Consider the following 26,378-nt stretch of genomic DNA (forward strand, 5'->3'; position numbering starts at 1 on the left):
GCAGACCTTTCGCAGTTGCAGCGCCCTCTGGTCGTTTTCATCGTCGGTAAACAAAATTAAAAAAAAACATTTTTTTCACGTATACAAAGCAAACCAATAACGTATAAATGATCTTTTCATGAAGTATTTAGATATCCACTTTCAATGTATTAACCGCCTATTTTTTGACAAAGAAGCAAGCTCTGACTTGATAGTAGCCGCTGAAAAGCCAGCAAGGTTCCGTTCCAGATCCATTGCAAGCATTCACTGTGTCTTGTTTGCGCTTTTGACGCGTGTGTGGTGGCGGCGTTTTTATTTTTCACCGTTGAAACTGTGTTTTCGCGGCTTGCACTGGGCAGGTGACGGCGAAGCTGCAGCACTCGCGGAAAGCGTGCTGTCTCCGGAGGAAGCCATCTTGAAATGAGCGAATTGCTGCACGCACGAGAGAGGGCGCGCGGGTTGTCTCCCTTCCGCTTGCAAAAACGGCAGCGATGCAACGCGCTCCGCTTAGGCTGCTCGTAAGCGGACCGTATTCCCCGCTCCGGTAACCCGCTTAAGGCCTTAGCGGAGGGCGCATGCACACTCGCGTTCCCGCTCCGCTTAGCTGCTAAGCGGAGCGTAAAAACGTCAAACTAAAAACCTCTAATCGCGCGACTACGCTCGCGTGTTCTTCGGCGGCGCCGTACGCCAGGGGGTGCTCTATAGTACAATAACAGCGCCGTTCTGGCGCGCGCGCGAATTCAGAGGCTCGGCGACGGAGAATGGACAAGGCTGCTGAGCGGCGTGCGCGCAAGGCGGCGGCGGCTCGCGATCGAAGAAGGGACCCCGACGTGCGGGCACGCGAGGCAGACGCGCACCGCGAAGACCCTGCAGCACGACAACGGGAGGCCGAAGCGGCGCGCGGACCCAGCTTCACCCCACTCTCCATTATTCACCCCATGGCTATGCTGTCATGTTTTTTTCACTGCTATATCGAAAAGCTTTAAGCATTGCCTCCCGGACTGCAAACCGACACGAAAATTATCTCGATCGTCATGCTTTAACTGCGTCATGCCGCATTACTTCTCTTGAGCACTCACAGCGGCGGTACGTACCGCCCCGCTTCACAAACAAAGAGCACGGAGCGAGAGAGAATATGTGAAAGATATAAGGCGCGTTCGCACTGCGCCGGGGAGCACCGGGCGCTCTTCGTTGTTTGCGAGAAGGTCGACGCCCGGCGAGGAAACTTTTTGTTACTCGGTTTTTGTTCTATCTCATTTGGTAACGTTGATTTTACAAAGTTAAGTCCGTGACGGAAATACCTCACTGAAGTCTTGGTGGACACCTGCATAAAAGAGTTTCGTGTTAAAAGAACAAGAAGTCAACAAGATGAGCTGCTCAAACGCATACGCTCGTGTGATATGCGTGTGGTTGCTCTTCGCAAAGCTGCGCGAAACTCTTATCTTTCATCCATCTGTAGAATACACCCTGCTTTTCGCCGCCTAGGTTGTCTCAAAAAATCTGCGCCTCGTATTATTTATGAGTTATAAATATATATATAATAGGCGGCTCGACCTGCTTGCAGGGGTCTTTATCGAGTGAAGAAATATATGTCTGGCGTCGTGCCTCGATGCTCTGCCGCTCAATGCGAGGAACGTGAGAGCCCGTTATCGCTTCCCGGAAGCTGCAAGAAAGATCGAAGACTTTGCACCCGACGCTGGGACTGACGTCTTAATGCCCTCGGAGGCTGAAATGAATAATCACCCGGCAGCCACCGCTGTGCTCACGCGGAAATTGAATCTGCGCAGTTGCTACACGGTGCGTTCGTCGTCAGTTCGACAGTATTGGTGTAGGCAGAAACCACTTATGTAAACCCTGTCCGTAGTCGTATACGTGTGCGTGTGTTGCGACTGGTAAGACAATGTGGCCGGGTAAACGAAGAGTCATGAGATGTGTGGTGTGTTAGCTGCAGTCGCTGTTTCGACCTACACGTCGTGTAAGTCTTCGTTCGATAACACTAGTTTACCGCCATCAAATCCCGATAGGGAAGTTCGCGATATGTGCTCCCCTGGGCACAGATACATCGTCTGAAGGCGTAAACAGACGGTAACAGGTCCAGCCGGTTACATTCACATCTACAGGGTCAACCGCACCTAATGTTAGAAGGGCCAGCGTAGAGGCTAGTTCGTTGTACATGGTAGACACTGGCGACACGCTAAAATTAGACACGAAAAAAAAAACTGAGGCACAGGCAGGACTGTAGCCAAGATTAGTTAGTGCCCAGGACTGCTGGTCATGAGCTAATAAATGCGGTAGTCACAACCAAATGAGTCCAACATGCAATTAAGACAGGAAATGCATAGGAGACATTGATAGCTGTCTACGAAGGTATATAGTGTAATAACAATGACGTAAACTGAAATAATTAAAGGTGTCTAAAAACCACGCTTTCTGTCGGTGGGATCCGAACCCACTGACTTGGAGTTACGCGTCCAATGCTCTGCCAATTGAACCACGACGAAAGGCGCTTCCCCATCCGTATCACCCGCTCCCCCCAGGTTTCGCTTTAGTTTAACTGAAACACCCTTCCCCAGATGCTTCACCTCTCCCCATATCTTTTTTTTTTTTTTTCCTCTTCGTCTCGCTCTTTTCTGGCGACTCAGGGGCTTTCCCAAACTGTCAATGTTCCCAAAAGCTGGCTGCAACATTATAGTTGAAACACTGCCGCACACTTCTGAACAAATGCGAGTTAAGCTTCGGTATAAATATTACAGGTAATCGTTTCTGAACGAACTGTGTAAAAAAGTAGATAGAGAAAAGAAGCGGAAGGACCTTAGCCAACATTCAATATAATCCATGACAGCTACGAGGCCCAACAGCGAAGTGCAAACGGTATACTATAGCACTACGGCGTATAAATATATGCATATGTATGCGCAGTGTGCGAGGCAAACAAGAGTCTTACACGTAGAGTGTACACTGTACACGGTCTGTCGACAAGGCGACGTTTCGGCGCCGGAATATGTCGGAGCCCGGCGAGCGCCAAATTCATCCCGACGCGCGTTTTAACCAGGCATTGCACAAGCCTGTCTTTGTATATGATCGATAACCAATGCGCTGTGGAGACACCTCAGCGTGGTTTGCATACTGAGCGTTCTAAAGTGTCGGGCTCCTCCCAAAGACACGAGCGGAGCAGCTCTCTCGTGTGTTTGTACGTGCCAAGTCAGGGATGACCGGTTGTGAGGTGGGCCTTCGTGAAGTTTGCTTCTGCGCACGGTATACGGAAGGGATGCGCCGGCCAGTCGCCGAGACATGGCGCGCCCAGTGTGAACATTGCTATAGAACACGACAAACAGTCAATAATGACACTATTGTAAGCAAACAGATCATTCGTGAAAGCACTACATAAATTAACTCCTCAATGATCGCCTTAATAAACTATTCTTTTTTTTTTGCAGATTTTCTTCGTCTATTGTTCCACCTTAGATTTTCTTTCATACATAATCTCTTAGGAGGGTCGTTGGGGAGATTGGGGAAAGTCTCGAAGAGACAGCTGGATATCTTTAAATAAAGTTGTATGTGGAGCAAGTCAGGAGCCACCAGAAATAGTAACACTCTTGTTTAACTTATATAGCGTGTCTGGCGTGCATGCATATAATGACTCATTTTGTGTGCTTTTATCCATCTCGTGTCACTTAATATTCGCAATCGAAGCTCTTAAACAATTTATTTATATATTTATCAACCGATCGATCGACTAATTCATTCTGGTTAATTGCATATGTCAACGCTGGTTCTACACGAGACGTATCGTACTGAAAAACAAAATAATTTTTTTTTTGCTTCCTTGAGTACGAAACCAGTACACTGACACATTTGCATTTCTACCCCACTGAAATTGGCCCCGCCACGGTGGTCTAGTGGCTAAGGTACTCGGCTGCTGACCCGCCGGTCGCGCGATCAAATCCCGGCGGCGGCGGCTGCATTTCCGATGGACGCGGAAATGTTGGAGGCCCGTGTGCTCAGATTTGGGTGTACGTTAAGAACCCCAGGTGGTCGAAATTTCCGGAGCCCTCCACTACGGCGTCTGTCATAATCATATGGTGGTTTTGGGACGTTAAACTCCACAAATAAATCAAAATACCCTACTGAAATTCGGCTGCGACGTCCGGCAATCATGTTCGCGACCTCGAGCTCAGAGACGGGCTACCACGGTACACAGAAAAATCTCAAAAATGACATGAAATGTCAGAAATCAGTGTTGTGAAAGCGAACATCACTGAGTCTGAATTTCACGCGGGCTTTTCTCGCGCAATGTGTGGGCGAAGTGTACTGGCTGGCTTGTCATTCTGATCAATGTATATTAAAGAATATTATGTCTTCGCCAATTCGGTTTCAGTGACCAAAAGCGGTCAGGAGTGCCTGCTGAGGCTGTATACATGAACCATGCCGTTCACTGTTAGACACAAGACCAATCGGCGGCTTTTCCTTTGCACGGTTCTCTGGGCACAAATGATCGCATACGGCTATGCCGTGTACAGAAAATAATAATAATAATAATAATAATAATAATAATAATAATAATAATAATAATAATAATAATAATAATAATAATAATAATAATAATAATAATAATAATAATAATAATAATAATAATGATAATAAGATTAATAATAATAATAATAATAATAATAATAATTTCCGCCACCTGCAGGTTCTTTTACGTGCGCCGACATCACACAGTCCGCGGGTGCATCTAGCATTTGCTTCCAGCGAAATGCAAACGACGCGGTCGGAATCGAACCCGCGACCTTTCAAGTCAGCAGCCGAACACCGTGACCGCAACACTGCCACGGCGGTCTGCACCGCAAACGGACTAAACCTTGAGCCGTGTGCTGCAAAGTAGGTAGCGTCAGTGTATGCACGCTCGCCAGAAGCAATAGCACGTGCCTATACTCTACATGCTTGTGTTAACTTGCCCTGCGTATACCGCACTGTAGCCTTTTGCGCAAGTAAGTTTAGGCTGACGAGATGTAAGTCTGACAACCAAATTTACGAAACATGGGCCATACCGAAAACTATTTCTCCTCCATTAATGCTTGGCCCTGTTGCGTAACTCTGTAAGCCGCGAAGTCTATTAGACTGAAACGTGTAATTAATGGGTGTGTGCCCATGAGAATCGGGAATCCGGCTATTTAATTCGCAGATTACTTGCCCCCTTGATTTATTAGCGCAATAGTGATGAATAACTCGTTTTGCAGAAATGCAAGTGTCGGTGTCGCCGTCATTGGCTGTGAGCGAAAAACCATATTCTCTTCCGGGACCGAAAAATCGAGAAATATACAAATAAACTAATTATTAAGACCTTCGGTGCGACTGAGAATCAAACTCATGCCGTCTGCGTAGCAAGTACAATATTTGTTCAAACTGCTTTAAAAAAAAAAAAGAACCAGGATCACTACATGAATGTAATATAGACTAGTTGAAGGAGTCTCATTTACGCGAGTAACATATATAGTGTGCCAGAAGCGTATAGAATCACGCAGGCTTCAAAACATGTGAATCGCTCCACTATAGTGGGTGTTTTGAAAGCCCTGTCAATGCAAGGCGCCCAGACATATTTAATAATTAACAGCCTCAAAAGCATAAACAACGTGAGCAGCTATATGTTCGGTCAATTTTAAGCCTCATCTGGGTGTCGTATACTTAAAGGAGGCGACCTGTTTCGTGTGCTTCGATTCAACTTGCGCGTTCGCACAACACAGCAGTTATAGCCACTTATTTGGACAGCCTCGTGTTAGGTTGTCTGAATAATTTTTCATCACGAATTATTTTTGTTCAGGCAAAGAGTAAGCTTTATAAAGAGATGAATGACATAGAACCTCTGGTCAGGTTCGTCAAAGGATGTGTACGGAACAGCTAACACGACTTGAAGTCATTCCGCCCATGCAAAAGAAAAAAAGAATTATGTTCAAGAAATAAAAAAAAAAGTTCGAATTTAACGCCACCGATGAGTCATTGGGAGATTCGATCATTTATCCTTGAACTGTGTGATAGAATGCCTCTCAAGCTATAGATGGTATATATAAATATAGGAGCGCAATTTTCAAGGACCATGCCACAATCTAGAAGCCGGATTAGGAAGAGGGGGGAGGGTCATTTTTTTTTTCTTTTAGCTGGCTCCAAATAATTTTGTTCCTCATATAATCTTTTCTCTTTTTTATTAACAAATAAATGAGAGTGCCCCATTAATCACACGCATACCACCCATGGTACACATGAACTGAGACATTAATAAATATTAATGCATAAACATTAACAACAAGGCTGATCAATGTGAGCATATACGCGTCGGAGAAGCAAGGCATATAAATCAAGTAAAATGTAAAATTGTCATGGCTCCGATCACTCTCCAGGCCACGCCCAACTAACTATAAATGGATCAATAGCAACAATATTTTAAGGCCAATGGTAAGACAGCTTCTGGAAGCAACATGTGAACAATTCGTTACATACATCGTCGTTCCGAGTCTTCGGGGTCTTGTAATGGCGTCTTGTAGCCTTCACTTGATCTTTCTTGCGAAATCCGATGTTTTTTTTTATTGACAGTTAATTGCTGGTTATTATATTTGCTTGAAAATCAGCGAACCTTGCAGCAAGGTATGAATTTCGATTCTCGCACCGTGGTCACCTGGTGACCTTCAATGGCCGACGCTGGACCACGCCTTCAGCGGAAGTCGCAAGCACGTGTTTGCAACCAGATGAGTCCGGCTACCGAGTAAGAGCGCTAGCGAGCGGTCACGTCGGATAACGCAGCCTGAACAAGCAATGATCCGTTTACTGTCATTAAAACACATATTCTCTTCAGTGTAATCACTGAGTGGGCAGAAGGGGCGCCTATCTGTAAGTTGATAACATTCAGGTTTCAAACAGCTTAAACGTTTGTAGATGTTCAGGCAAGCCAGTGACACTTCTTCAATAAGAGTGTACGCCCTTAATTGTAAGAAGAGAAACGCACCTGTTGCTTCAACCGCCGCCTAGAGTCGCTGCGGGGCGGTGGTACGGCCCTAGCCCCTGGCTTCACCGCCACTGCTACCGTCTTCCTCTGTACGCTCGCACTTCGCATGACGACCCGGTGTCAGACGACGAGACGGCCTCACATCCTCCTCGGGATCTGCTTCATCACTTTGCACCGTCGCGGCGGGACACCACAAACACCACGATGCACTCGCCGAAACACCGTGCAGCTGAGCTGTACGTCGAAGCAGCACGATCCTGCCGTAGCTCCGAGTCGGCGGTGGACGAAGGAAGCGGGGAAAAGGTAATGGGCACTTTGCGTGGTCGCTCGCACGTCACAACAGTGTGTGTATAATATAATCCGGGTGTTTCCTTCTGAGGGCGTGAAGTTCGCCGCCGCTCCAGTCGGGAAGATCGTGACAGGCGCGACTATGCAACTACCTGCGAATGCTTCTGCTCGCTTGCCACGGAAAGACGAAAGAGAGAAAGACTGGGAGGAGAGAAGGTTGCCGCGGAGAGCAGCGGAGGAGGAGAGGAGCGCGCACCGAACGGCGACGTGCAAGCAGCAGCGCTATCCGAGGAGCGCGGGGAGCTGCGGAATCCGGTAACGCGCACCGTCTCCGCGGCGCGTCCCCGCCGACGACGGCTAGCGCGACGTCGCGGCGCAGCGCTGGCCTAGGCGGATAGATCGGGAGGGAGGAGGAACGGGAGGCGAGAGGAGGAGGAGGAACGGAGTAAAAAAGGAGGAAGACGCGCTCGTCGGGCGGTCGTTCGTCAGCTCGCGGTTGTTGCAGCATCAGCAGCGCCGCCGTTAGGGACGAGTCGCGGCGCTCGCTGACGGCACGACGCGCAATGCTCGACGAAGAGGGAGGCGAGCGGCGGCGCTAGACAGCGCTGGCGCTCCGGAACGCCGCTACCAGCCCTCCTTTCTTCTTCCGGGCGGTGCGTGGAGTGCCAGACCACGCCCCGCTTCGGCGGACGCCCCTCCTTCGCATCGCGCCCCCTCTTCCCCCCCCCCCTCCCCCCCCCAAATGCTTCTACCTTTGCCCACACCACAATACCCCTCGTTCGCGTGCTTAACACGGGGATACCATTCAAGAACCCCCCCCCCCCTTATTTCCCTCTTTCTCTCACTCCGCTGTTCTGAGGCGAGTGTCGTGATGCTGAAACAGGCGCTGATGGAGAGAGGTGCGTGGTTCGACAGGAAGCTGAGGACATCTTGGCAGGTGTTCTGTGACTAGAGAAAATAACAGCGATTCCTAGAGGAAGCTGAATCGAAAAAACAAACAACAAAAAAACGATGCCTCCGGAAATTGATGCGGCAAGGTATGTGAAGTGTTAGTGGTGGACTGACGAGCGTGTACAACAGAATAGAGGAATGTTCTTTTGTATGACTTTTCCCATCATATTGCAATCCATGTGGATCCAGCACGAGGGCCAAGGTATCGGGTAAAAGTATACGCTTACAGGAGCCAGCACTTCATCCGGCTGTTCTGCTTGGCGGAGCATGAAAGGGCTGCTCGCTGTCAAGTGACGGTGCAGTGCATGAAACGCCTATAGAGTCTCCTCTGTGACGATAAGGTCAAGGATGGCTGAAGGGAATTTGAATAAAGAACACAATTTCATTTTGCGTCGAGACTGGAACTTCACTGTCAAAAAAAAAAAAAGAAGACCTTAAAATTTATTGCGCAGTTAACAAACTTTCGAACTGTTTCCTGTGCAAGGGCATTCACGTGTCTCGCCGATCAAGAGAGCGGTGACCATAGTGGAAGAAGAAGCTGTTTTCGCATGTCAGGACGAAGGTCGGGGACAATGTTACCTGCTGGGTATGTTGAGAAACGCTTTGAGGGAAGTGGACTTCACACAAGCCCACTTGTCGAAACGTTCAGTGAGTGTTTTTACCTCTTGAAACCTTACGCTAAACTTCTCTCTTTAGATGCTGGGTATACTGCAGCAGCTGCAGGAAGAGGGAGGTGATCGGTGGGCTCAGCCCCAGTTCCGAATCTTCAAATCGTGTATATGCGCGCGTTTTATGTGCATGTGAACGCACAATGTGTGGTTCATACTCACCCATACGCATGATGAGAGGGGATACACGTCGATGAGATGGATGTAGACGGCGTGTCGCAAGGACCAGAGGTTTGTACAAATGCTGATACTGAGCTAAGTCTCTAAAGCGATCATGTTGTTACGTCTTAAAACCACGATATTGTTATGTAAATTGACACGAGGCGTCACTATATTCAAGCGTGCTTGCACTGATGTGCACAGCATCGACCAAGAAGGGAACGGGACAGCACATGCACCGGGCAGGCCAGTCCTCTTCGAAGTCTCCTGCAGCCAGACTAAGACGATAGTTATAGCGCGAGAACGAAACGACGACACAGACACAAAAATGACACGAAGGACACTGTGTCGCTGTGTCGTCGTTTTGTTCTCGCGCTATAACTATCGTCATGCCATACCAACTAGCCCAAGCTGCCACACATTTAAGCCAGACTAAGACTTCGACTGTGTTATGTACGCCGCAGCACACACTCGATCGAAAAATGGCCAAACCACCTGAAAGGAGTATAGCCGCGAGCCCGTCCGTGTGCGTATGGTTGTGCTACTTAGCACACGCAGTACCTGCAGGGTTTCAGTTTTCTTTTTGCGGAATGTGTTGCAACCCCTGATCCACCAAAGCAGATTTGCTAACCTTCGACATGAGCGTCACAAGCACGAAATCTGACGCTGAACTCCGGCGTACGCAGTCGATAGAACGCAACGTGTGGAAATTACAGATAACTGGCTTTTAAATAAAGCGCAAGAAAGTTGTTAAGTAGAAGTTATCATCAATCTTAATTGGGGAAAAGTACTTTTCAGAGTTAAAAAAATAAATTCGGAGCTCCAACCCGGCTTGCCTTGCTGGCTGTTTGATATCGACGGCGTCACCTCATGCTATCGCTGAGCAAAAAAAAAAAAAAAATTACCATGTCCCTAAGTCAACTGAGACGTTTTAAAGGCGAAAGCATAAGGATGTTTAAATATGGCTCGTTTTTTTTTTTTTTTAACGCAAACACCGAATGGACAGAATGAAACCGCAACTGGCGCGCATTGAGTCCCGGTACGTTTTGGTTCGGGCTTTTCGTGATCACGTCAGATTTTTTTTTTTTTCGCCTCGGGAGGCATATAAGGCTGTCGCCTTGGAACCCTCGTGGAAGTTGCCTAAAGTGCTACAGTTAAACAGCTGCATGGGACAGTTTGGCGTTGCTGAAAAAAAAACTAAACCTAGAAAAGAGAAAAAACAAGGTATACCATGAGCGTGATAAGAAACACGGCGTAAATGAGAACGCCCCGCGGCCACCCGTGGCTTGGAGCCTCTGTTCCCGACGCGACCTTGTTGGCCGACTCTGTTTTGGCTCAGTATTTTACGACCGAGGAAAAGTCGACGTCGTGTGGCAGATCAGGCGGCTGACAAAGGCGTCTGCTTTCCTCGTCCACGCAGGTCCAGGCGCGTATTTCCAACGCGGCCGAGAAGGTGCACGGACTTCTCGGTCGCCCTACATGTCAACGCTTGCGCCGTATTCTTCCTCGGTCACTCAGCTTGGGGCTATCGGCTGTGAGATATACAGCATGCGTATGCACGCACACACGCACACAACACTGTTTACAATATTTTATAATTAAGGCTCGAGGCACGCAAGCACGTGAACAGTGACTTATTGTCGCGTATAACTCACAGGTGGCGCTTTCCCAAGGGCCGACAACATGCCGCAGTAATAAGACCGAACGCCGCCTATACGAAGTACTTCAAGAAAAAGACCAAACTGTCCGACTCAAACTCACCGACGAAGGGCGAAGCAGGGAATGCTATAGCGATGTGTTGGAGTGTTATACCAGTACAAATTTGAATGTTATACCAAGGAGGCTAAATGCTAACTTCTTTCGCATCCTCGTGCTTAACAAAACGCTGTAGTGAGGAAACGCTCCCGCTGCAGCCAGCGAAGTGTCATTCGCGCATGAAGTCCGTACATTTGAATAAAACTGAGCGGTAGAACACAGCAGGAACAAAGGTGAAAGCCGTCTGCTGCTCTATGTCAAGATAGACCACTCGCGACTACGCGCTATGCCACTGGACGTCCACAGTTCTTGCCAGAGCCATGCATACAGACCTCTGCCCGGGACCTCCATTTGGCTTTTCTCGTGGCGGAAGATGGCCGGCTAATTTGCTCTCCGCACGAAGCATTATTGCCAGCTGCCCTCACGCACTTTGACTCGCGCATGCGAGTAGAATGCAAGGCGGGCTGGGCGATGTTATCGTCCTTGAACTTTATATTGAAATATCTTGACAACACCAACGATCACGGCAGTAATGCGCCTGAAGTGTCCACATAGATACGCTATCGCAAGAACTCACAGGGCTCCCTTGTGCGTTCACATGATGCGATCGCAGTTAAGCAGTGATCAGATGTGCTCTAAGGTGGGCTCATGAAATAAATTGGCAGGCATTATGTAGAACTATAGCTGGCGCAGGAGAGAATAAAAGGGAGATCATTGGCGGCTGTATTTATATAGCGCCAAAAATTGATATAAGTATTGATATAGCGCCAAAAATTAACGCAGTTCGCCAAACCTGAAGGAAGTGCGGAGCTGGGCTACAGCCTACTTTATTTTTCTTCAGTTTTCTCTTTCTTTCTTTTTGAATTTTCCAGTTCTTTTTTTTTCAATTTATTTCTATTTTCATGCTATTTTTCTTTTTTTCTTTCATTCTATTTCTCTCTTGCTTCCTTTCTTCAATTTTTATGCATGTTTTCATTTTAATTGCTACGCACTTGATATCATCATGAAGGTGCTCCACGAACAAGGGGAGGAATACTTAGCTTGAGTGCAAACGCGCGAACTAGGAATTGCTCTCAATTCTGAAAGTATTGTTTGCCTTGGGGCTTCTTCTCTGGACCACAGTAAAAGAAACGCCTGAATTGGCGTTTGCGAACTTCTCAGAGACGCAAGAAGAATTAATTGCCGAGTTAATCCCAATCAACATTTTACAGCAAAAGCTGTTATCAGATCAGAACACGGGTCACGCGCGGCACCGTGGATGCCTGCCGCCGGTGTCTGTAACCAGTATCGCAAGAAATAAAAAAACTCTGTAAATAAAAACATTAAGAACCCAACTGAATCGGATACCTGGTCCCATGCGTGCCAGCCCAGTATTCTACCATGCACTGACCCACGCTGGTGCTTGGAAATCGTTTCTTAACTGGACTTAGGCATACCTTAATGTCGGGAAAGAAATCGCGTTAATATGAGTAATAAATCATTTTAGAACATTGAAAGAACAACCAGGCGTCACACAATGCAAATTGCGTAACGAGTGGGGTTATCCAATGCTCCAACCCGTTAGAAAACTTGTTCTTGATCACCTATTAACTGTGTTGCATACCCACTTCAGGCATAATTCTTTGTCGCCGTCAACCACTTCATAAAAAAAAATCGCACAAAATTCATAGCAAGCGTGTAGCGGACACCACGTTTCTCCAAAGAATGACGAAGGATATCATATAGTCAATGCTGGCCTACTGCACGAAAAGGTATGATTATTTATGACGTCGTGGGCACCCAGCAAGTGCGCTTGTAGCAGTTACCCGAAGAGTGTTTAGAAAAGGCTCTGAAAGGCCACTCTTCTATCTTTCACTGCGACTGTGCTGCACGTTCCGCGCGGACCTGGTGTATTTTATTCTTTTCTTCACACTGATTTGACCGTATATTGCATGTTAGAATTTTATACTTATATAATCTTTATACGACAGAATAATTCATTTTCCGTCATATAATCTTTTTTTCCTTATTTTAACCGCCGGTTAAAATGACCAATCTCATGTCGTAGGCACGAAACAGTAAAGTGACAAGCAAGCAAGCAAGCAAGCAAGCAACGCGCGCTTAGATGGCTGTGCTATATCCCCTAAGCGCAAGTTACAAGCTAATGCGCTGGGGGGAAGAAGACGAAGTTTTTCCTGAGTGGAACGCTGGTTTCAGTCTCTGTTATTTTTTCTCGTTTTCTTTGGTGCTAGTGGAAGACGCCGCTCTTCTGCCTGCGAAAATGTACGTAGAATCACCAGGGCCTCCACCCATACGTCCCGCGTCGTCGGTGGCCACTCTAAGAAAGCGCTCCGGCCACCCAAGTGACGTCGACAGTGAGGACACGCTCTTGTACTCTACGGCCAGTGATGAGAGCTCCGATGAAAGTGACTTTGTGCCCGTGGCAAGACACAAGGCGAAGAGGAGGTTGCTTACGACATCTCCTTCCCAAAGTAAGGCCACCACGAATATTCAAGAGCCACCGGTTCACACTATTTTGTTTGTCCCGCTGAATGCCGCTGACAGCATGAACCGACTTAATCGCCAGGTCACGTCTATGTCACTTGAGGCGCTCGTTCCGGGACAAATAACAGACGTGAGAATCAATGGCCGCAAGAACGTTCTGGCGATAGACGTTACGCAACGTACTGCTCTCGACGTATTGACCAAGGTGAATGTGCTGGGGAACATCAACGAACGTTCTTTCATACCAGATGGCAAAGACTCTAGGGCAGGCGTTATCTACGACGTCGACAATCTATCAGCGATATTGATTTTCCAACTCTAATCAAACCAGTGACGGAAGCTACTATAATCTTGCAAGCCCGCCGTCTCGGGAACTCACGATGCGTGAAACTAGTTTTTAAGGGTGACAGCCTCCCAACTCAAGTAAGAGTTGGTCATTTTCGACACACAGTACGGCCGTTCGTGCCGAAACCTCTTCAGTGTCGGAAGTGCTGTAAAATAGGACATGTGAGTGCTGTTTGCACAAGTTCTGCTGTGTGCTCCCGATGTTCGGAGTCGCACAACACGGAAGCCTGCCAGGCAGAACATCGCAAATGCGGCAATTGCCAAGGTCCTCACGAGGCGTCATCAAAGCAGTGCCCAAATGTGAAGAAGGAAATGCAAGTGCTGAGGCAGATGGCCAGAGACGGTTCTACCCACAGGGAGGCTGCTGCCAAAGTGCGACGTCGGCGATCGCGCCATAGGAAAACTCCTAGGACATCCTCTGCCAAGGCCAGGGATACACCGCTACCCCATATCACGCACTCACCACCACAAGCATCAACAAGTGCCAACAACAAGCATCCTCAGAAAGACGCAAGAAACATTGACCCTGACGCGTGGCCAGCGCTGCCGTCAGTGACACCGCCAGTAGAACGGCAGCATCGCCCACTGAAAGCTACTTCAGAGCGAGTAAGTCATGACAGTCAAGATAACGAAATAATAGACGTGATTAGGACCCTCATGAAGACAATTCGAGTACTCCTGAATAATATTCAGACTCCGGCTGCCCACAGCGCTCTTCAAATATTGGACGCTTTGAATCCGGTGCTATTAAATCTACAGAAGCACCATGGCTCTTTCTCTGCAGCCCTTCCGTAAACAAGTGAAAGAGGCATCAATTTTCCAATGGAATGCCCGAGGTCTTAAACCCCGCATTTCGGATTTTCGACCATATGTTTTCAAGAATCAGTTTCCAATTATCGTAATTTGTGAACCACGTCTTCACAATGCTATAAGACTTTCTAAATACGAGGCTTTCAGATCTGCAACCCGTAACGAAACCAGTAAGGTCATTGTTTACATCAAGTGCGAACTCACATATATTGAGCATCCAGTAACACCGGACGACAGCAACCAATACGTGTGCCTGAGAGTTAAGCGTAAGAACGTGAACTTCACGCTAGTGGCAGTATATATTTCGCCTTCAGGCCGCTTCGACCCAGCAAGATTAAGCGCCATTATATCAGCGACACCTGGGCCATGGATTATTACCGGTGATTTTAACGCTCATCACACCCTGTGGGGAAGCCAGAAGATGGACCGTCGGGGAAGAGATGTGTCCTCCTTTGCATCTGACCACCAACTACATTGTTTAAATGACGGCGCTCCCACGTTTTTACGGGGTCTGACATATAGTAGCTGTCTCGACCTAACTTTTGTGTCGAGTAGCCTGAACACCAAGGTGCAGTGGTTTGCGGACAATGAAACGCATGGCAGTGATCACATCCCCACCTATATAAAAATCAAGGGGCTAAGCAAGTCGCAAATCGCGCCCACTTCCCGGATAGACTGGTCAAAGTACAGATCATCCACAGAGAAGCAATGCGAGAGAAACCAAGAAGGCTCTCTTGAAAGCCTAGAAGGTATAATGAAGGCCGCTATTCAAGAGGCAACGTTTAATTGTGGACCTTTGCCAGATTTTTGCAAATATGAGGTGGAGTTGGAGCGACTTCGCGCAATCCGTCGTCGCGCCGAACGACGTTATAGGCGCACGAAATCCATCTACGACTTGAGGGAAGCGAGACGTCTACAAAAGAAGATTCAACGTCGAATCAATGCACTACAGTCGCAACGATGGAAGTCACTATGCGAGTCGCTCGATCCCCACAAACCTCTTTCGCAAATATGGAGAATAATCCGCGGCCTACGAGCATTGCCACAACAGAATTGTCCGTTCAAATGCCTTGCTCTCCACCAAGGCCGGCGTGAAATCGATGTAGCGGAAGACTTCTGTGCCAGGGTTGCAAAAAAGGGGTCCGGGATCACCATGAGTAACCTACGAAACGCGCCGGTGTCCAGAGACACTCGGATGGACAATATGTTTTCTCTAGAGGAGCTTGAGGCAGCATTGGCAGCATGCAAGCGCTCGTCATCGCCTGGACCCGATGGAGTCACTTACATGGCCCTTGCTAACCTAGGACGAACAGCTCGGCGCGCCCTTCTAGCGGTATACAATGACTCGTGGAGCAACGGTTCGGTTCCTCCTTCGTGGAAGTGCAGCCGTCTTGTTCCCCTGCTCAAACCAGGCAAATCGCCTCTGGACATGGCCTCCTATCGCCCCATCGCGCTTGCCAGCTGTTTTGGAAAGGTGATGGAGAGAATGGTGCTGACTCGCCTGGAGTGGTACTTGGAACATAACAATATATACCCCGAGGCTTTCACCGGCTTTCGACGTGGACGATCTTCCATAGACAATGTTGTTGATCTTGTCACGTCTGTACAACAACAGAAGAGCCTAAAGAGATTGTCAGCGGCACTTTTCTTGGATATTAAGGCTGCATACGACAATGTATTACATGAAACCATCCTGGACGCCTTGGGAAGCATTGGATTGGGAGGCCGCGTTTACCAATGGGTCTACAGCTATTTGAAAGACAGAACCTTCTTCGTTCAGACAGAAGATGGCGCAACAAGGCAACATCATACTTATCGCGGCGTACCTCAAGGTGGGGTCCTAAGCCCCATACTTTTCAACCTTGCGCTCATCGGCCTCATTGACGTCCTGCCACACTCCGTACATCTGTCCATATACGCGGACGACATCTGCATCTGGGCATCAGGAGTCACGCGTCTACACGTACGAGCCAGGCTTCAGACAGCGGCTACACTGACGTCAAACTACCTTCAAGGACGAGGACTGGAGCTGTCATATGAGAAATGCTCACTAGTTGCGTTTACGCGCAAGACAATGACGCCATACCACATCAGAATTAATGGACACACAATTAGCTATCAAAAGACTCACCGTTTCCTGGGAGTAATAATAGATCGTGATTTGTCTTGGAGCCCTCATATCGCTTACATGAAGAAGAAACTGACCATGATCACCCACGTCCTAAGGTTTCTTGCGGGAAAATCATGGGGTGCATCAGTACGAGCCATGCTTCAACTGTATGCTGCACTTTTTCTTGGCTTCATGCGCTACAGCCTACCTGTGCTTGGCAAGGCCCGCATAACAAACGTTCACGTTCTCCAGTCATTACAAGCTCAAGCACTGAGAATATGCCTCGGGCTGCCGAGATGCGCATCCTCAGCAGCGACTGTCGCAATCGCTCATGAACACCCTATCACAACCTACATTCGTGTCGATGCTTTAAGAACGCACATAAGACATGCCACCCGGATTCAATCGCATCACCTTGCCTCCCTTCCACTTTCCAGGCCATGCTCTGCGTTCTGCTCTATTATTGCCCCACATCGCACGGTGATTCCCACGAACTTCACGCACGCAGCAAGACCGTCGTTACCATTGTGGTGTCTACATCCACTGGAAGCCTTGATAACCATCCCCGGAATGCAAAAGAAAAAAAATTCGTCAAATTTGACCCTAAAACAAACAACATTACTGTTTCTGCATGAGAAACACAGTGGACGGATTCACATTTACACAGATGGGTCGGTCACTTCAACAAGTTCAACAGGCGCAGTGGTAATTCCGGAGAAATCCATCACGATAAAGTTCAGGACCTCGCATCTGACATCATCCACGGCGGCAGAACTCGCCGCCATTCGTGCCGCTCTGGAGTTCCTAGTTGAAGAACCGCAACAGACATGGTCAATATTCTCTGACTCCAAAGCAGCTCTCCAGGGAATTGCCTCGCCATATCGTCATGGACCAAACGAACAGCTAATTGCTGAAATACGACTGCTCCATCACCGGGCTATAGAGAAACAACATGACATAGCATATCAATGGATACCAGGCCACTGCAGCATTGATGGAAACGACCGTGCAGATGAAGCAGCCCGAACTGCTCATGACGATGCCCCTTGTGTAGCTATACCATTATCAAGAACGGACGCCGCTGCAAGGCTTCGATCACTTGCACGAGAACTGACACTCGCTCAGTGGAATTCACCGGAATTCACCAACGTCCGCCTTCATAATTTGGACCCACACCTACAGCTCCGTCTTCCATCAGGAATAACCAGAGCAGAGGAGACACTTTTGTGCCGTCTGTGGATTGGGGTGGCCTTTACGAATGCTTATTCGTTTCGAATCGGAATGGCCAGAAGCCCGACATGTGACAACTGTGGCTGCGCAGAGACTTTCTCCCATCTTCTCTGCGAGTGTCCCCGCTTCAGCGTGCCAAGAAAAGAACTGTCAAAAGCTTTAGATAGAATAGACAATCGCCAATTACAGGAAGAAAGGGTATTAGGACACTGACCGAGACCGTCCTCTGCACGCAAGGCATTGAGAGCGTTGTTGCGCTTTCTGCGGGCAAGTGGTCTTAGAGACAGACTGTAAACAGCGTCGTGGATCGTCTGATGACCTTCTCTCTCTCTTTTTTTTTACAACGTCTCTTTTCTCCCATCTTTTATCCCCCTTACCCCCTTCCCCAGTACAGGGTAGCCAGCCGGTCTGAGAACTGGCTAACCTCCCTGTCCTTCCTCATTTATTCCTCCTCCTCCTCCTAATGCGCTGTCCGTAAACGGTCTGAATTTCGCACAACACAGTTTTAACGCACTCGTTAATATATTCCAGGAGAGAAAACTAAGAAATATCTTGTGAACTTTGCTAATTATTAGATTTAAAAATTTAATTATTAAAAATTTAAAATTTATTTAATTATTCAAGATTTTAATATCTGATTATGCTGCAGCCAGTCATGCCTGATTTTTGCCAAATAAGAAGAAAATCTTGAACTAAAAATGAACGCGCAGTTCGTTTCTGGTTGTGTTCATTTTGAGCAAATAAATATAGTACTTATGAAGTGTGTCCTAACGCAAAGTACGTTGAGCGACCTGTCGCACACCGTATAGTACCTTTACGGAAGTAATCGGCTATAGTAGCACGCAGCACATTAGGGTAAAATCGAAACGCGTCGACAATGCAGAAGGTTCAACTTATCTAATGCGAAATGTGTCTTGTCTTTTCTTTCCTCTCACCAGTCAGAGGAACTGGCAAAAAACAAGCCGCTTACACATAGGTGGACGCGCTGCGCTTCAAGGGGATATGCACGACAGCCTGGCGCACTAAATTGTCCCGCACTTGAAACGAAGACTAGTAAAGTAGAAACCTAGTCCTGCCATTTTCTATCAAGTATTCGTCTTCCACTTTGGAATGTATGTTCTCCGCAGTTGTGGGCAGTGAAGCCTGCCAATGTCGATTACCGAGTGTATACTCTCGTATTATTTACAAGGAGCTCGAAATCACGTGAAAACGTCGGACAGATTAAATGAGCTCTCTACAGTATTCACCGCACATTGAACGTTAGCTATCACGATAGAGTTATACAAGTGGTATATAGGCATAAGCTGCTGAAACATGATGACGCGCTTGTAACTGATAGGTTAATACGGCAGTCAATCTGCGTTAACGCGCCGACATGAGAAGTAATTCGAGACACGGTAGTTATTGGCATGCCATCAACACATCGGTGAAAGTGTGACTCCTGTTCGAAATTATTCCCATATGCTCGCTCTATATATTCGGCGAGTCCACTGTACTTGTAAGAGACTTTGAGGCGATGGTTTCATCATCTTACTGAAAGGGAAGAGAGGACAGTCTACTAGCGACTACAGCTGATATGGCGACGACTTGTCTACCTTTGACAATTTCTACTAAGTTATGCTGCAGTGGACAATAAAAAAGAAGGAATACGTAACTTATTTTACCAGCTGGTAAAGAAGTCGCTTAGAATGCTCTTATGTGAATCAAGAATAATTTGCCAAAACTGTCATTTCATGAAACTGGCGGTGTACTTCAAGTCAAAGCTATATATAGGGAATACTTTCTTTTGGCGCTGACGAACTGGTCTCATCGCACGCACCACTAGCTGTTACGCTGTCGCTGGTGCTGCTCAACCCTCCGGCTTTCTGGAACATCATCGCCAAACTTACAGCCAATGTCATCGCTGTGTTTGCGTGGCCGACTCGCCGTTGTGTATTTCCAAGACGTCATCTGTCCGTTTTTATTAATATTTACATGCCTGATATACATCATCAAAAACCAAAAAATCTGGCGTTTCTAAGACATGATTTAATGTTTACAAGCCTTATATACCTCATCAGAAACAAATAAAATCTATCGTGATTCTCAAACGGTACAAAAACACCTTGTAACGTAGCAAGAATAGGCGCGCAACCTGCACGTCCACTGGCCCCGACGAAGTTCGCGGAATTGAAAACAAAAAAAAACAAAAAACTAAAACAAAAGCCATTTCATTGCGTGAATGTGAGTGAACTGCAAAGCAGTGTAACGCACGGCCTAGGTGGCCCAGAAGTTTTATGAAAGGCACAGAGTGGTACAAAAAGTCCCTTTAAAATTTTGCGTGTTTCGGTTAAATTTTTTTTTAAGAAAGGGGGAGGGGAGGGGGCAGCATGCATTTTCTTTTCCGGGATATACGTCATGTTGTCTGGCTGGCAGCATGTGCATGGCGTGAATTATTTTCGAGCAGCATCCGTTTCTTTATTCTCTCTCTTTTATACTTTTCTTTCTTATTTCTTTTTTTTTCCGCACTGTCCCTTTCTCGAAGCTTTAGGTGATGAAGACAATGGCCAGCTTGAACATACTTGTAATATATATATATATATATATATATATATATATATATATATATATATATATATATATATTGAATGATCTTGCAGATAGCACATTTGAAAAGGAAATCGATTAGTAAATACGATTTACTTTTCAAATGTGCTATCTGCAAGTTCATTCAATATAGAAAATACCCGGACCTGTCGCGCCTTCCCATCAAGTTCGATATATATATATATATATATATATATATATATATATATATATATATATATATATATATATATATATATATATATATATATATATATATATATCCGGATGAAGGCCAGACTCTAGGCCGAAACGTCGAAATAAACCACGTTGTGACCGCTTCCAGAGATCTACTGCACTATATATATATATATATATATATATATATAGAGAGAGAGAGAGAGAGAGAGAGAGAGAGAGAGAAATTGGACGAATTTGTGACCGGCAAAACGAAAGCTCATAGCGCTAACAAGTATATAGCACTCGCCGGGGACAGTAATATCTCCGAGCACGTACGTTGATAATCTTATCGTCGGTGAAGCACGTCGCCTTTTATTATTGTTTGATCGAAGATGCCAGCTCCGTTGCTGGCACTCGCGTCACTTTCAAGATAACTTGGCTGTTCGCCTGGCGCACGTGGAATCTTAACGTTACCTTCCAAAGCATTCGCGAAGACATTCCCGTATACGTTCTGGCGCATCTTGCGGAGTCCGATATCGCTTGTTTGCCCAATGATACGTGCGCATACGATGGTATACGAAAGGAGGCACCTATCGGCGTCAAATCAAACTCGAACAGCGGGAAGCATTAGCAATGCTATGCGCGCCGTCCAGTCATCACCCTGGACTATAGAGTTTCCTACAATACTTACTAGAGGGAAATCTGGCGCTAGTGTCTGGGAGCTGCAACGCACGACGCTTCAGCGAGCATGGGAAGGATGGGTAGTACACACACTTGTCTAATATTCGTACTTCTGGCCTGCTTTCGGCTCCGTGTGTGTTCGTGTGGCTTGAAGCTGTTTTCTTACGAAACAAGTATTAGCAAATGTTCAGCGGTTGCGCTTCACCATTTTATTTTTTTAGACTTATTTTGCAAATCTGCTCACGAAGTTCAAAAGGGTTCAATCTTTCTTTCAAAACAAAACCGAAACACAGCAATAAACGAAGCCGCAAGTACGATTCACCACCCGCAAGTACGAAGACTAGGCAAATGTGTGTAATACCCATCATTCCCATGGTGCCTGAACGATCGCAGCGCCAGAGTGCCCTCTAGTTAATTTTGGGGAACTCTATGCCCTGGACATGCGCAGTGCTGCCAAACCGGAGTGCTGCGCACCTGTCTGAGGTGCTGAGCGATGGCTGTATACGGCGCGCAAACCATTTCCAATGCTTGCCGCTTCTCGACTTTCATTTCACGCAGAAAGCACACATAACAATATTATTATAAGCCACTGATCTCAAACACGTCAACCACGGGCCGCATGTGTCCCACGGCTTCACGTGAAATTAAGTGTTGTGACTTTGTGAAATAGTACTCGTATTACTGTTTCTTCCCCATTGCAATCAATAGCACTGATTCGTTCGGGTATAATGCTATGCAAAGGCGCGTAATGGGTCTCAAGCATATATTTCTTTTTCTCGAGGCACGCTATACGCGGTCACTATGAGTGAAACATCACCGTAGAATGAGCTCCCTATATATTCCAGAATCGGCATACGAAGTTTGGTGATAGTCAAGATCGGTATACTGACATGTTCTTCGAAAACTGTTGTTAAAGCCTCTTGAAAAGTGACCCATATATGCATGGGATATGGAAAAGGCGTTCTTTATAATGGCAACTCAAGGTGACAATGCAAGGCACAGCGCTGTGCCGTGTGCACTTCTACTCTTACCCCCGTATTATAGCTTCACTCAACGCTCCACCTTCACTTGAGAAAGCCGATGGGAGCGCCGTCTCTAGTCACGACAAGTCACTGCACATCAGCGATAATCTGCTGCGATTCTTGAGTATAGCGCAGCGCCATTTTCAGCCGAGCGGCGGCGCAGTGCTCAACTCTGTCAAGTGAAGGGTGAAAGTCGAGTCGCGGAGCGTTTGTGAACTTCGGGGGTTAGTCTTCAGGGGTCTTCCCGCTGTTAGCCACAGTGACATTTCATTCAATCTTTCTCATATGTCTCAAGTTTTGTACAATCTTATATACGACTCATGCGAACCACTCCTTGAGTGATAAGATGGTGTGTCACACAAAACATCACGTGACCAGCCGCGAGCCCAGGTGGCTCGAGAAGTGCGAGCTGCGCGTTTACTTCGTCCCTGCATGCGGCGCAGCCGTGACATCTATCTCGTCACTTTTATCATTACAATCAGACTTACCTCTATTCACCTTTATAACCACTGACAAGTATACGAACGCTGTATTCGTTCGTACACCATCTCAAAAGTTACTGATCAGAGGCGTAAATAACATAGCGGGGTACCTTGATCTCCCAGCCACCAACTATTTCAGGGACTCTTATTGGTACGAAAATATATCTTATGTTGTCGTTTCTTTCAAGTAAAATGCCCTTACACTGTTTCAAACCACTGATCACTCGTACTCGGAGGTATTATATTAAAAGGCGTCTACAAGAGCACCAATTGCGTGAGATATTGGGGTTAAAAGGCACGCTACCATGCATGATCGAAAAACCTCATTCCAGGCTAAACGACTCGTGAATCGACTCCCTCGAACTCAGATGAAGCTGCGAGTCTGAGTCTAAGTGAGTCCGGGTGAGGAATACTTAGGTGAGCTTGGGTCTGAGTAAGTGCGGTTGAACAAATATTTCACAAGTGGTAGTCCAAGTGAGTCTGGTTGAGGAAAATTTAGATGAGCCTGAGTTCGAGGTAACCATAAACGCAGTGAGTCTGAGTGAGCTCCACAATTTTTCCAGACCTATAGTCGTGGCTGAAGAAAATAAAAGCGGCATTCACGTAGTGTAAAGTGCATGGTAAAACAGCCACACTATATAGATGGCAATATTGCGGTCTGCTTGCCGAAATATCGCCGTCAATTTGTAATACGGTAGCGAATTGTTGTATTGGCTGATAAATCAACAAATCAGTCAATCTAGTAGTAAGTCACTCAATCGATCAATCAGTGACTCGATTAATTGTTATATAGCGACTCGGTTGATTAGACCCAGGAATATGAGGTATAGAGGAGAGACAGACCTAATTAGTCATTACATCCGCACTTTTTGTGTCTGCACTTTTGTGTCAGCAAAAACACATGAAAATATAAACTGTAGACTGAAAGCCTATCATTGCTGCACATAATTTGCAACGATGTTTCGCTGTGCTGCGAACGTTTTTTGTCATATCGTGCTACTTAGGTAGCTCATGCATTATTACATGGCGTTCATGATTGTAAATATGAATATTCCGCTGTGTCCCAGACACAGACCTGCGATACAGTAGTGCTGCAGGCTCTTCTCACAATCTGTGTCCCAGACAGAATTCCTTTCTAATCAGTTGAAACAAGTTTTCAAAATAAAAATGATAGCTTTTTGGTTTTGTACTGTTCCTACTGAAAACTTAATCACTGCTACATTTAAGCAAGGTAATAATAAAATAAGTGATAAATGTTGGTGTTTAAAGACCTAAAACCATGATACGATTATGAGAGACGCCATGCATGGTGGAGGGCTCCAGAATTTTTAACCACTTGGGTTTCTTTGACGTGAACTCGTGCGGGCTCCCCATCAAAGTCAGGGAAATGTATTCTGTATCATGGATACCTAGAAACATGCGCCCCCAGTACAATTGCAGGAGGCGCAAAGCGAAGACCAGAGCCCTTCTTAGCACAGCGGCTGTGATTGACGACAACGTCGCCTTCGTTGACGTTGCGCCATACGCAGCTTCCAAACACTTTGTTTCAGCAGCTATGTCAGTACGAAGGGAGCTGCTCATATGTCAATTAGGTTTAAAAACGTGGATGCGGACAAAGCAGAACAGGCGAGCCACCACTTAATGAAAGGTCCAGTGTGCAAGAAAGCCGCTCGCGTTCTCTCTTCTGCACCTTGGACAGAAAAAAAAACACATATAATTTGGTTCCCTGGTCACGTGGGGAGTGATTATCACGAAACCGTCTCTAACGCCAACGAACTTGCACACTCCAAGGCAGGTTGTCTCACCCACTACGCCGTAAGAGGGCACTCGGAGGCCAAGGGAGGGCCGTGGCAAAGGGACCCTCTTCTCACTTTTAACGAGGCCTGTAAGCAATATCAACTGCGGCATTGGAAGTTCCTGCTTTCCACACCCACTCTTAAACAGACCACAGGCAATCACCTTGAGAATGTTACAGACGAACACATATCCACTCTGTTTGTATGCTCAAAATTCATATAAGGAATGGACCCACGCTGTCCGCGCTATGGTCATCCGACGTACACACTTCAGCACATGTCGTAACAGTGTCACGACTTGAGCGGGGGCTCAGAATCACCTCCTCCGGAGGAATACTGGCTTCGACTCATCACCAGCCCCGCAAAGGATCAGCAGCTTAGGATTGTAGCACGTGAAGTCGCCGAGAGACTGAACCTCCGGGCGCCATCGTGGGTGCGGCCCGCAGACGGTACCCCCAGACGGGGCACTCTTGTCTTCTAAGGACCAAAAAAAGTTCTCCGACCGACCGGCTGGGACTGACTGGCTGTGACTGACTAACTGTGACTGACTGGCTGTGACTGACTGGCTGTGACTGACCGACCGACCGACCGACCGTGACCGACCGACCGTGACTGACTGACCGTGACTAACTGACCGTGACTGACTGACCGTGACTGACCGACCGTGACTGACTGACTGACTGTGACTGACTGATTGACTGACTGTGACTGACTGACTGTGACTGAATGACTGACTGACTGACCGACCGTGACTGACTGACCGTGACTCACCGACTGTGACTGATTGACTGACTGTGACTGATTGACTGACTGTGACTCACTGACCGTGACTGACTGACTCACTGACCGACCGTGACTAACTGACCGTGACTCACCGACTGTGACTGATTGACTGACTGTGACTCACTGACCGTGACTGACTGACTCACTGACCGACCGTGACTGACTGACCGTGACTCACCGACTGTGACTGATTGACTGACTGTGACTGACTGACCGTGACTGACTGACTGACTGACTGACTGACCGTGACTGACTGACTGACTGACTGACTGACTGTTACAGGCTGTGACTCAGTGACTGTGATTGACTGTGACTGACTGATCCATTGTGACTGACCGACTATGCTTGATTGACTGACTGTGACTGATTGATTGACTGACTGATTGTGACTCACTGACCATGACTTACTGACTGACTGACTGACTGACTGACTGACTGTGAGTGATCGACCGTGAGTGACCGACCATGACTGACCATGACTGACTGGCCGACTGTGACTGACTGATCCATTGTGACTGACCGACTGTGACTGACTGACTGACTGACTGACTGAGCTAAATCAAAGTACACGGGCCACGAACATTTTCGCTGCCACCGTAAGTGTGGCCGCCGCGGCCGGGATTCGAACTTGCGACCTACACTCAAGTATGGTTTATACGTCTACCACTCGAATGCGAACGCCTTTGAGGATCAATCATCAAACGCGCATGATTAGGCTAGCTACTGGGGGACCTTTTTTTTTTCGCGAAATGCGAGTGCTAACGAACGCGCATGTGCATAAAGTCGCAAGGACGAACGCCACAACCTCCAACCAATCGTAAGGCTCGATGTAAGCCCTCCCCGTCCTTCGTTTGTCCGAGTCACTTTACCGAACAAGTTATATGCTGATGCCGTGTGGGACGTCGCAACCGATGAAGCCGGTCTGGTCAAGCGGTAATTATGCAGACTCTTTCGCAACCAACAGCTCGGGTAGCTAGCTCTTCGAGATAACGAGACAGAAAGAATCGGTAAAGACGTACACGAGAATAAATTAAATCTTTTGCGTCGTACTGCCACCGAGTCTCCTTTCTTCCTCGTGGCCGGGACTATCTCT

General features: G+C 47.2%; 1 protein-coding gene across 3 annotated transcripts in view; it reads right to left on the reverse strand.

The window, feature by feature from the left end:
• Positions 1 to 26,378, reverse strand: part of trh (PAS domain-containing protein trachealess) — a 410,303-nt gene that overhangs the window by 337,579 nt on the left and 46,346 nt on the right. The window contains exon 1 of one of the 3 annotated variants that reach the window (XM_075867569.1): positions 6,977 to 7,638. The exons of 1 other annotated variant lie outside the window; for it this stretch is intronic. The gene's annotated coding sequence lies outside the window, so the exon portion shown is untranslated. Of the gene's footprint in view, positions 1 to 6,976; positions 7,639 to 26,378 lie in introns of those variants that run through there. One more of the 3 variants, XM_075867572.1, reaches the window with a different exon arrangement.

Source organism: Rhipicephalus microplus, chromosome 6, assembly GCF_043290135.1.
Source record: "Rhipicephalus microplus isolate Deutch F79 chromosome 6, USDA_Rmic, whole genome shotgun sequence".
In the NCBI taxonomy this organism is placed as follows: Eukaryota; Metazoa; Arthropoda; class Arachnida; order Ixodida; family Ixodidae; genus Rhipicephalus; species Rhipicephalus microplus.